At 44.5% G+C, this 12444-nt stretch overlaps 1 protein-coding gene across 2 annotated transcripts in view; it reads right to left on the minus strand.

The window, feature by feature from the left end:
- The window catches only part of LOC122560669 (netrin-3-like), a 180966-nt gene extending 180172 nt beyond the window's left edge, over window positions 1–794 (minus strand). The window contains exon 1 of one of the 2 annotated variants that reach the window (XM_087997825.1): window positions 704–794. The gene's annotated coding sequence lies outside the window, so the exon portion shown is untranslated. Of the gene's footprint in view, window positions 1–165; window positions 413–703 lie in introns of those variants that run through there. The other variant, XM_043711558.2, reaches the window with a different exon arrangement.
- Window positions 795–12444: the final 11650 nt, after the last annotated feature.

Here is a 12444-nt window from a genome sequence, read left to right on the forward strand (position 1 = left end):
TAGAGAGAGGAAGCAAGAGGCGGGGGTGGGGGAAAGAGAGGACAGGTAGCAGGTCCGGGAGATGTTATTACAGAGAGAGAGAGAGAAAGAGAGAGAGCAGGTCCTGAGAGCAGCGGGGAGCTGGGACCATCCTAACCGGGAGACAGTCAGGATGAAGCAACTTACTGCAGTCCGGACTGAGAGGGGAAGCCGTTGTGTCCTCACTCCTCCCGCGGCATTGGGCGCTGCTCTGGCCGGGGAGACACTGGCCGCCGAACCGGTTCCCTCTGCCCCGTTCCTCCTCAGCGACAGCGGAACCAATGAGAGCGGGACTGGCAGAGGCGAGAGAGCGAAACCAAACGGGCGGCGGAGACTAGCACAAAGTGCTTAATGTTTCACAGCTTTAAAGGAATTAAAGAGGGGAGGAACTCAAATAACCCATAATATGAAAGCCTGATGATGCCAAACCAGCAAATGAGAACCAGGTTTAAAAAACATCAAACCAGCGCAGCAGCCTGAAACCGAGCTGGGCGGAGGAAGCGAGAGCCCGAGCTCAACACCCGAAATTGTAGGAAACCGGCACGGCCAGTGGCTTAGTCCCGGGGACTGAGCACACACACCTGCCGGGGGCACGGGATCCCGGTCCCTCCGTCGCCTGAAGATGGTGAATAGCTAAAAAAAAACAAGTCGAGCTAATGAACAGATTGATAGAAATGGATCTTACCCGTAACAATATCAGATCACACCTCCCAGTGTACCTCACACATAGCCCCTAGATCACATCCATTCCATCTATTGTATGGCACACAGTTACATTATACAGACACCGAGCGATGGAAACGCTCGTCGGTGCTACAGTGAGGAATGCCCTCCCAACAAACTGAAAGAGTCAAATCCCACACCACGATCTCAGCCCATTATCCAAGGTGAAACTCCAGCGCAGTATTAAGGGGGTTGGGGGGGGGGGGGGGGTTACATCGACCAGGGGTTAGGACTAAGTGAGTGCTACCCTGTCAGAGGAGCAGTTTTGAGGGAGTGCCACACTGTCAGAAGATCAGTACTGAGACAGAGCTACATTGTCAGAGGATCAGCAATGAGGGTGTGCTGGAGAGACAAAGATGTCAGCTTTCAGTTGGTTTTAACCAATGTCCCTGTGGATATAATACTCTATTTCAAAGGAGATCAAGGAGTTCTCTCTGGTCTGTTGGCCAGTAATTAATCCTCAACCAACATCACATCTGGTCAAATGCAAAACACTGCTGATGCTGTAAATTTCAAATTAAAAAAACAACTACTGCAAATAGACAGCAAGTCATCTAGAGTTTCACTGCTCTTCAAGATGCTGGCTGATATCCTGAGTGTTTTCAGCATTTTCTGTTTATAACACAGATTATTGTTTGCCTTGTGCAGCTTGGCTCTTATAAGTGCCTGACTGCACTTTAGTTATATTTCATTAGCTGTGAACCATGTTGGGTCATCACAAAATTCTGGGGAGTTCTATAGAAGTGCACATTATTTCCATTCCCAATTCTGTCTATCACAATTTGTTCCACTGTAATTTGTATTACAATGCTATATATTTTCATACTCCACTCTGTATCTTATACATTATATGATGTGCCAGCATATCATGCATTAACTTCATGTTTTCTGCTGCTGTGGTCTGTGCATCACATATTGTCAATGTAGTACTGTCCAGAGTGCAACCTATATCATGACTGCATTTTATAACACACATATCTGTACATTATGGGGTGGTTATGATCATATATCATACATACATTCTTATTATTATTGAATTACATTAAATCTCTCATACAGACTGGGCCATTACTGGGCCCAACTAGGTCTATGCCAGTACTTAAACTCAATACAGTTTTCTCCTAATCATCTTAACCTAAACTGGTCACCATATTTTTCTGTTTTTTTCTCTGTCCTATGCTTGCCTAGGTTCACTTTAAATGGGTCTGTGCTACTAGCTTCAACCATTCCACGTGGTACTGTGTACTACATTCTAAACATTCTTGGTTAAAAAAAAGTTTCTCATAAATTCCCAATTGGATTTATTAATAATCACCTTATATTCATGAATCTGATTCTAATCCCATCTGCAGGTGGAATTTTTCTGTATCTACCATATCAAATTTAGTTATAAACGATCAGGTTTATAAACAAAAGAGTTCCGGTTTGTTCAAAGTATCTCCTTTCAGTTTTGGTACCATCCTTGTAAGTATTTTATGCACCTTCTACGGTGTCATTTTCTTTATAGTATAGAGACCACAGCTGTTCAGAATACTCAGATTGTGGTTTAACCAAAGTAATATATAAATTGAACATAAATTTTCATTTTCTCAATTCAATTCCTCAGGAAATTAATCCTTTTGTTCAAAAGAACTTAAAAAAAATCTTATTCACTCATGTAACTATTTGTGGTTGTGGAATATATACCCTCAGATACTTGTGCTGCTATACCTCATACATACTCTTACTATAAAGGCAGTAAGTATGTGGTTTCCTTTATCTTCCTTCTAAAATGCATCATGTCACACTTCTACATTTATTAATATTTTCATTTATTTTATCTCAGTCTTCCTACATGTTAATACAACATCTAACCTGATATGGTTCACAAATTTTGAAATTACTTCCAATTCCCAAGTTCAATTTATTTATGTAAATGGTGAGTACCAGTTGACCCAACACTGGTCCACATGGAAGGCCATTTCCCACCCTTTACCTGCTTGAGTAACTGTCTTTAACCATTATTACTCTTCCCTGTTTGGTCGCCGGTTGGTTGTGTATTCTAATTCCTGCCTCCTGACTTCACATGCTTTGATCTTAGTTATGTGCACACTATGTAATACCTTATTGAAGTCCTTTTGAAAAGTCTGAATAGATTACATCTCTTTTTAAACAGTTTGCCCATCTTTTACAAAATATATGCAAATCTCAATTCAGTTTCACAGTAAACTACTCACCAAATATTATTCAAAACAAAATGCTTGATGTTTAAATTGTAAATTAGCTTCAAGTATTATAGATGGATTAAAATGGAACAAAAATACTGTCCACCCAATCTTGGACAAAGACAGCAGATACCTCATGCCCATTTGAGTAAATGTTGCTCGAATCTTTCCATAGATGCTTCAAATGATTGCCATTGATGTCATCACTTGCTGCCAGCACAATGTGACTACTTGCTGCCAGTCTGAAGTGCTCCATGATTTTCTATATGTTAACCCCATGCAACATATACCACGAAGATTCATAGTGAGTTAGAGAACTGGATGTTTATTAACAATTGTGTAAATGAATATGATACCTCACACTTACAAAGTTTAGATTATATACTTCCTTTTACTAATATTACATTACTTACATAGTTGAGCTGGCCATTTGCTAACAGATCATTTGCGAACTAATGAACTGTACAATACTAGAGCATCACATCACATGATGTCATAAAGTTAATGTTTTAAAGATATTGTGCCCTTCTGAGATCTGCGCAATAATACATCTCCTTTTTGCTCTTTGAATAATAGAAAACCTGCTCTGCTAAATAATTGCAAGGATGTAAATGGACATATTATGCTTATACACTAGGATACCACTTTGGGAAAATATAATTTGACTAGTTCTAGTCCTTATATAATTATCGTGACTCAGCTTCACTCTGTGTGAATTGCTTGTCATTCTTGATGGATGCATATCATAAGCTATAGATGTCTGGTTGCTATGGGGTATGATATTTTTAATATCAGAGTTATCACCTTGTATGACATCTCAGTATTTATGCCTTGTTGTAGATATGTAAATGCAGTAAGTAAATTGACACTATCAATTTTTCATAGGTTATTATAATTCCCCATAACTTTGTAGCTAAAAATCCCCTCTTGTCTATGCAGTAGTTTCTCACCAATTGTCAGGATCAAATCCATATTTTAGACATGCTTTCCAGGAAAATCATGGACAAAAAAACACCACTGAATTTGAACAAGAATTCATGCAAAAACTGTGTGTAACCATTGCCACTGGTAACACATCATTACTTCCAACGATGTGCAGCTCTGGTGGATTGGCCACTGTAAAATTGCCCTGGAGTGTCGAGAGATGTGCAAGCTAGGTAGAGTGGCCATGGTAAATGTGGAGTTATGGAATAGAATGGGGGCTGGGGCTGGGTGGGATGCTCTTCTGAGGGTTTGTGCAGACTTGATGGCCAAATGGCCTTTTTCCACACTACAGGGATTCCATGATTCTACAATTATATTCCAACACCTCTCCACTCTTGTCTAATTATGTGATGGGGTTATGCTTGACTGGTTCCATTCTTTATTTTTTAGTTCTGACTAGATGATCACTTGAATTGTTTCTCTTACACTCCTGCATGATTATTTACCTCTGTGTCCTCCAGGACCTGTCCTTGACCCCTGCCTATTTCTCATCTACATGCGGCTCATCCATCAAGTCTGCATAACGTTTTGTTATAGGGGCTAGAATAGTGATGATGAGGTGGGTGTGGGGGTGGAATCAGCCTCTGGCACCTAATTTTAGTGGAAGACTCTTCCCAGAAAGTGGCAACACAAATGGATAAGATGGTCAAGAAGGCATATGGTCTTCATAAGTCAGGGCATTGAGTATAAAAGTTGGCAAGTCATGTTGCAGCTGTATAGAATTTTAGTTATCTACATTGGAATATTGTGTGTAGTTCTGCTCGCCACACTACCAGAAGGTTGTGGAGGCTTTGGAGCGGGTACAGAAAAGCTTTACCAGGATGTTGCCCTGCTATGAGAAGAGATAGGACAAATTTAGTTTGTTTTCACTTGAACATCAGAGGCTGAAGGGCAACCTGATACAAGTTTATAGAACAATGAAGGGCATGGATAGTCAGTCTTTTTCCTAAGGTAACAATGTCAATTATTAGGGGACATAGGTTGAAGGTAAAGGGAGAAAGTTTAAAGCAGATGTGAGAGGCAAGTTATTTTTTACACAGAGAATGGTCAGTGCCTGGAATGCACTGCCAGAGATGGGGGCTAGAAGTAGATACAACAGCTATGTTTAAAAATCATCTTGACAGACACATGAATAGGTATGGAAAAGAGGAATATGGACCACATAGAAGTAAAAGGTTTTTAGTTTAGGAAAGTGCCATGTGTCAGCACAGACTTGGTGGGCCTAAGGACCTGTTTCAGTACTCTTCTTATTCTTTTGTTCTTAGTGACATCATCCAAAACACAATTTCAATTTCCACATTTACACTGATGGCACCAATTCAATTCACTGCCAGCTCTCCTGCCTCTGTTGTTGACCACCCAGTATCCAGCTGGTATCATTCCCATGTCCATTTTCCTATATCCCCCTTCCCCACCCACTGTTTGAGTTGTTGACAGCCGTGGTATCCAGTGACTGACTGCTTCTCCAACATCCAGGAAGTTGCTCCAGTTAAATACCAACACTACTTTGACCAGTCTTCAGTCAAAGTTCTCGCCATCGATTCCATCCCTGTTCTTCAGAGGCTGAATCAGGCTGTTTATAACGTTGGTCTCATTTTGTTCCTGACCCTGGTGATACTTCCCAACGTCACGCCCCTGTCTCGGTTCTTTGAGTTGATGAAATCCTCGGCCATGCATTGTCATCTCTAGAATTCTATGCTCTGATTGAAATTAAGTAACAAATCAATGTTAAAATTCTCATCCTTGTTTCAAATCCCTCCGTGAGCTGGCTTCTGTTCACACTATAATCTCATTCAGGCCTACAACAGTGAGAGGTTTATGCTCTGATCTAATTCCACCCTATTGGTTTTAACCGCCTCATCATTGGCAACGCTGCCTTCAGCTCTACAGTTCTTGAATTCCCTCCCGAGGTAGCTCACTTTTTAAATTTAATTTCACGATCCCCTGAAGCACCTTGACTCGTTTTGTTACATTGAAGCTGGTCTAAATAAAAAATGCGAGTCATGTCCTGTTACAGGTGCTCATGTGAAGGTTCCGTTAACAGATTCATCAAGTTAGTGGGTAAATATGAAGCTTTTCTGTGAGGTTTGGGCGCCGTCTCTGTGAATAGACTTTATGGGAACGGGGGTGTCAATGAAGTTGGAAATGGGTTTTATGTTGCAATTGGTACTGTCAGGAGGGGAAGAGGGGTTGCTGAGCTCTGCTTCAGTCTGGTTGGGACTCGTGTTTCCGATGATTTTTCATGCTTCGCATGTTATTGCTCGACAGTTGGGTCAATTTCGCTAAAAGCATTGCAGTGTTGGAGCGCCGACCCGCGGTGGGGCTGAAGCAGCTTCACACCGATTCACTGTTACTGCGAGACGGAAGGTCCGATCAAGAAATCGTGTCAAAAGAAGGTTTTATATCCGTTCGATAGTTGGTGCTTTCCTGTCGATTATAAAAGGAGCTTTAAGGAATCTCCGACACTGTGTCTGGCCTCAACAGTTCATGTGGAACTGAGAATGTAAACATGGATCAAAGAGGGAAAATTCCTTTTAGTGAGTCCAAATATTATCCTGCAGCTTCAAATTCTTAGCAAACGTTTTATGAACAGAGTTTATTTTTGTAATTTTAAATCAGCCAAAAGAAGTCAGTGAAGTGAAGACTGTGCGATTGGTCTAGTTTTTTTTCGAAAGCTGTCAGGAGAGCAGAGGTTCTGGTGACCTTGGGGTTGGAAAGATTGCATGTGATAAAAGAGGAATCAGTCGACGGAAACTCTCACCATTTTACCTGCAACAGAAGGAAGCAACCCTGATATCAATCTGATTTGTCCACTAAATATGCAGACTAAAATCACCTATGACAATTGTTGTTCACTTCCTACACGGCGCCATTATTTGCTAATTTATACTTTGTCTTAGAATTAGGCAACTCTTTAGCAGCCTATATATACGCGTACCTGTAATTTCTTTCTCTTGCATATTTCCAATCATAATGATTCCACATCCTGATCTATTATACCTACATCACTACTTATCACTGAACTGATACAATCTTTTATTAGCAAAGCTACCCCACCTCTCTTTCCATTTTGCCCATTCTTCTGGAATGTTGAATGCCCTTAAATATTCACTTCCCAGTCTGGGTCACCCTGTCACCATAATAGCTATCAAGTCATATTCATTTATTTCTATTTGTGCTATTAACTTATTTATTTTGTTAGAAATGTTGTGTACATTCAGATAAACAGCCTTAAGCTTTGATTTATTATTACTTTCTCTGGTTCTAATTTCTGCTGCACTCTTCTGCATATATTTCATGCCTCTTCCGGTCATACTTTGATTATCATTTAACTCTTTATGCACCTATGCTCTCTCATTTCTTCTTTCAATTGAACCCTTCCACCTACTAATTAGCTTAAAGACCTGTGTACAGTCCTACCAGGATAATGGTACAAGCATGGTTCAAATGAAGCCCATCCCAATGGAGTGGCTCTTTCTTTCCCCAAACCTTGTGCTATTGCCCCATGAATTGGAATGCATTTCTCCAACACCAATCATTTTTTCAATTCATTTAATGGGATGTGGGCATCGCTGGATGGCCAGCATTTATTGCCTATCCCTAGTTGCTCTTGAGAAGGTGGTGATGAGCTGCCTTCTTGAACTACAGTTCACCTGCTGTGAGTTGACCCACAATGCTATTAGAGAGGGAATTCCAGGAATTTAGCCCAGTGACAGTGAAGGAACAGCGATACATTTCAAGTCAGGATAGTGAGTACCTGGGAGGGGATTTTGCAGGTGGTGGTGTTCCCATGTATCTGTTGCATTTATTCTTCTAGATGAAAATGTTCATGGGTTTGGAAAGTGCTATCTGAGGACCTTGGGTAAATTTCAGCAGTGTATCTTGCTGCTACAGAGTGTTAGTGGTGAAGGGAGTGTATGCTTGTGGATGTAGTGCTAATTAAGCAGGCTGCTTTGTCCTGGATGGTGTCTAGCTTCTTAAGTTTTGTTGGAGCTGCACCCATCCAGGCAAATAGGGAGTATTCTATCACACTCTTGACTTGTGCCTTGTAGATGATGGACAGGCTTTGGGGGATTATTAGCTGCAGTACCCCTAGCCTCTGACCTGCTTTTGTTGCCACTGTGCTTATGTGGTGAGTCCAGTAGAGTTTCTAGTCAATGTAACCCCCAGAATGTTGATAATAGGGTGTTCAGTGATTGTAACGCCATTAAATGTCAAGGGCCAATGGTTAGCCTGTCTCTTTTGGTGATGGTCATAGCCTGGCATTTGTGTGGCGCAAGTGCCAGTTGCCATTTGTCAGCCCAAGCCTGGATGTTGTCCAGATCTTGTTGCATATGAACATGGATTGCTTCATTATCTGAGGAGTCTCAAATGGTGCTGAACATTGTGCAATCATTGGCTAAAATCCCCACTTCTGATCTTATGATGGAGGGAAGGTCATTGATGAAGCAGCTGAAGATGGTTTGGCTTTGGATATCAGCCTGAGGAAATCCTGCTGAGATGTCCTGAAGCTGAGATGACTGACTTCCAACAACCATAACCATCTTCCTATGTACCAGATATGGCTCCAATCAGTGGAATATTTGCCCCGATATGCATCGATTCCAGTTTTGCTAAGGTTTCTTGATGCCACATTCAGTCAAATGCAGTCTGGATATCAAGGGCTGTCACTCTCACTTCATGTCTGGAATTCAGCTGTTTTGTTAATGTTTGATCCAAAGCTGTAATGAGTTCATGAGCTGAGTGGCCCTCGTGGAACCAAAAATGGGCATCACTGAGCAGGTTAATGCTGAGCAGGTGCTGCTTGATAGCGCAATTGATGACATTTTAATGATGAGTCACACACTTTCCTCTTTAGTCTTATTCATCTACACCAATTTGCATATGGCTCAGGTACTTTTCTGTACGCTATTACCTTTGTGGTTCAGTTTTTGAATTTAGCCATGAGTTACTCATGATCATTGAGCAAAATCTCTTTCTTTATCCTGTAGATTTCATTGGTATCTACATGGATCAAAACAACTGGATCATTCACCTTCTATTCCAAGTTCCTCTCCAGGCCAGAAATAATGTCCCAAACCTTGGCACTGGATTGACAACGCAGCCTTTGGTACACTCTGTCTTTGCTGACTCCCCAAATCATGCTACTCCCAATTACTCGTGCATTTCTTTTTTCTCCTCCCACTTGAATAATATGCAGGGCCACAGTGCTGTGGTCAGGTTATTCATCCTTCCTGAAGTTTGTGTCCTTATCTACATCAGGGCCAAATGCCTCATATAGGGGAGATGATGGCCTAGTGGTATTATTGTGAGACTATTGATGTGGAGACTAGTGGGTTCAAATCTCACTGTAGTAGATGATGAAGTTTGAATTCAAATTTTAAAAAGTCTACAGTTAAGAGACTAATGATGATCATGAAGCCATTGTTGAGGAAAAACCCATTTGTTTTATTAATGTTCTTTAGGGAAGAAATCGACTGTCCATATCTAATCTGGCCGACATGTCACTGTAGACTCACAACAATGTGCTTGACTCTCAACTGGCTTCTAGACAATTGGAGGAGAAAGTGAGGACTGCAGATGCTGGAGATCAGAGCTGAAAATGTGTTGTTGGAAAAGCACAGCAGGTCAGGCAGCATCCAAGGAACAGGAGAATCGACGTTTCGGGCATGAGCCCTTCTTCAGGAATGAGGAAAGTGTGTCCAGCAGGCTAAGATAAAAGGTAGGGAGGAGGGACTTGGGGGAGGGGCGTTGGAAATGTGTTGGAGTGGGAGGGGGAGTTGAAGTGTTGAGCCACGGGGTGGTTGGGTCGATTGGTCTGGGTGTCCCAGAGGTGTTCTCTGAAACGTTCCGCAATAGGCAGCCTGACTCCCCAATATAGACGAGGCCACATCGGGTGCAGCGGATGCAATAAATGATGTGTGTGGAGATGCAGGTGAATTTATGGCGGATATGGAAGGATCCCTTGGGGACTTGGAGGGAATTAGGGGGGAGGTGTGGGCGCAAGTTTTTCATTTCTTGCGGTTGCAGGGGAAGATGCCGGGAGTGGAGGTTGGGTTGGTGGGGGGTGTGGACCTGACGAGGGAGTCACAGAGGGAGTGGTCTTTTCGTAACGCTGATAGGGGAGGGGAGGGAAATATATCCTTGTGGTGGGGTCCGTTTGGAGGTGGCGGAAATGACGACGGATAATACGATGTATATGGAGGTTGGTGGGGTGGTAGGTGAGGACCAGTGGGGTTCTGTCCTGGTGGCGATTGGAGGGGCAGGGCTCAAGGGCGGAGGAGCGGGAAGTGGAGGAGATGCGGTGGAGGGCATCGTCGATTACGTCTGGGGGGAAATTGCGGTCTTTGAAGAAGGAGGCCATCTGGGTTGTACGGTATTGGAACTGGTCCTCCTGGGAGCAGATGCGGTGGAGACGAAGGAATTGGGAATATGGGATGGCATTTTTACAGGGGCAGGGTGGGAGGAGGTGTAGTCTAGGTAGCTGTGGGAGTCGGTCGGTTTATAGTAAATGTCCGTGTTGATTCGGTCGCCCGAGATAGAAATGGAAAAACCTAGAAAGGGGAGGGAGGAGTCTAAGACAGTTCAGGTGAATTTGAGGTCGGCATGGAAGGTGTTGGTAAAGTGGATGAACTGTTCAATCTCGTCGTGGGAGCACGAGGCAGCGCCGATACAGACATCGATGTAGCGGAGGAAAAGGTGGGGGGTGGTGCCAGTGTAGCTGCGGAAGATGGACTGTTCCACATATCCTACGAAGAGGCAGGCATAGCTGGGGCCCATGTGGGTGCCCATGGCTACTCCTTTGGTTTGGAGGAAGTGGGAGGATTGGAAAGAGAAGTTGTTCAGGGTGAGGACCAGTTCAGTCAGTTGAAGGAGGGTGTCAGTGGAGGGGTACTGGTTGGTACGGCGGGAAAGGAAGAAGCGGAGGGCTTTGAGTCCTTCGTGATGGGGGATGGAGGTGACCAGGTGAATTTGAGGCTAAACGCCAGCTCACGGACACCTCCTCCTACTGCCCCCTTGACCATGACCCCACCTCCCACCACCAAACCATCATCTCCCAGACCATCCATAACCTCATCACCTCAGGGGATCTCCCATCCACCGCCTCCAACCTCATAGTCCCACAACCCCGAACCGCCCCTTTCTACCTCCTGCACAAAATCCACAAACCTGACTGCCCTGGCCGACCCATTGTCTCAGCCTGCTCCTGCCCCACCGAACTCATCTCTGCATACCTCGACATGGTCCTGTCCCCCTTAGTCCAAGAACTCCCCACCTACGTTCGGGACACCACCCACGCCCTCCACCTCCTCCATGATTTTCACTTCCCCGGTCCCCAATGCCTTATCTTCACCATGGACATCCAGTCCTTGTACACCTCCATCCCCCACCATGAAGGACTCAAAGCCCTCCGCTTCTTCCTTTCCCGCCGTACCAACCAGTACCCCTCCACTGACACCCTCCTTCGACTGACTGAACTGGTCCTCACCTTGAACAACTTCTCTTTCCAATCCTTCCATTCCTCCAAACCAAAGGAGTAGCCATGGGCACCCGCTTGAGCCCCAGCTATGCCTGCCTCTTCGTAGGATATGTGGAACAGTCCATCTTCTGCAGCTACACTGGCACCACCCCCCACCTTTTCCTCCGCTACATCGATGACTGTATCAGCGCTGCCTCATGCTCCCACGACGAGATTGAACAGTTCATCCACTTTACCAACACCTTCCACCCCGACCTCAAATTCATCTGGACTGTCTCAGACTCCTCTGTCATCTTCCTTGGTTTTTCCATTTCTATCTCGGGCGACCGAATCAACATGGACATTTACTATAAACCGACCGACTCCCACAGCTACCTAGACTACACCTCCTCCCACCTTCCCCCCTGTAAAAATGCCATCCCATATTCCCAATTCCTTTGTCTCCGCCGCATCTGCTCCCAGGAGGACCATTTCCAATACCGTACAACCCAGATGGCCTCCTTCTTCAAAGATCGCAATTTCCCCCCAGACGTGACCGACTATGCCCTCCACCGCATCTCCTCCACTTCCCGCTCCTCTGCCCTTGAGCCCCGCCCCTCCAATCGCCACCAGGACAGAACCCCACTGGTCCTCACCTACCACCCCACCAACCTCCATATACATTGTATCATCCGTCGTCATTTCCGCCACCTCCAAACGGACCCCACCACCAAGGATATATTTCCCTCCCCTCCCCTATCAGCATTCCGAAAAGACCACTCCCTCCGTGACTCCCTCGTCAGGTCCACACCCCCCACCAACCCAACCTCCACTCCCGACATCTTCCCTTGCAACCGTAAGAAATGCAAAACTTGCGCCCACACCTCCCCCCTTACTTCCCTCCAAGGCCCCAAGGGATCCTTCCATATCCGCCACAAATTCACCTGCACCTCCACACACCTCATTTATTGCATCCGCTGCACCCGATGTGGCCTCGTCTATATTGGGGAGACAGGCCACCTACTTGCAGAAGGTTTCAGAGAACACCTCTGGGAC

This window comes from Chiloscyllium plagiosum, unplaced genomic scaffold, assembly GCF_037043375.1.
Source record: "Chiloscyllium plagiosum isolate Xiang-an unplaced genomic scaffold, Cpla_swu_hap1 HiC_scaffold_20, whole genome shotgun sequence".
NCBI lineage: Eukaryota > Metazoa > Chordata > Chondrichthyes > Orectolobiformes > Hemiscylliidae > Chiloscyllium > Chiloscyllium plagiosum.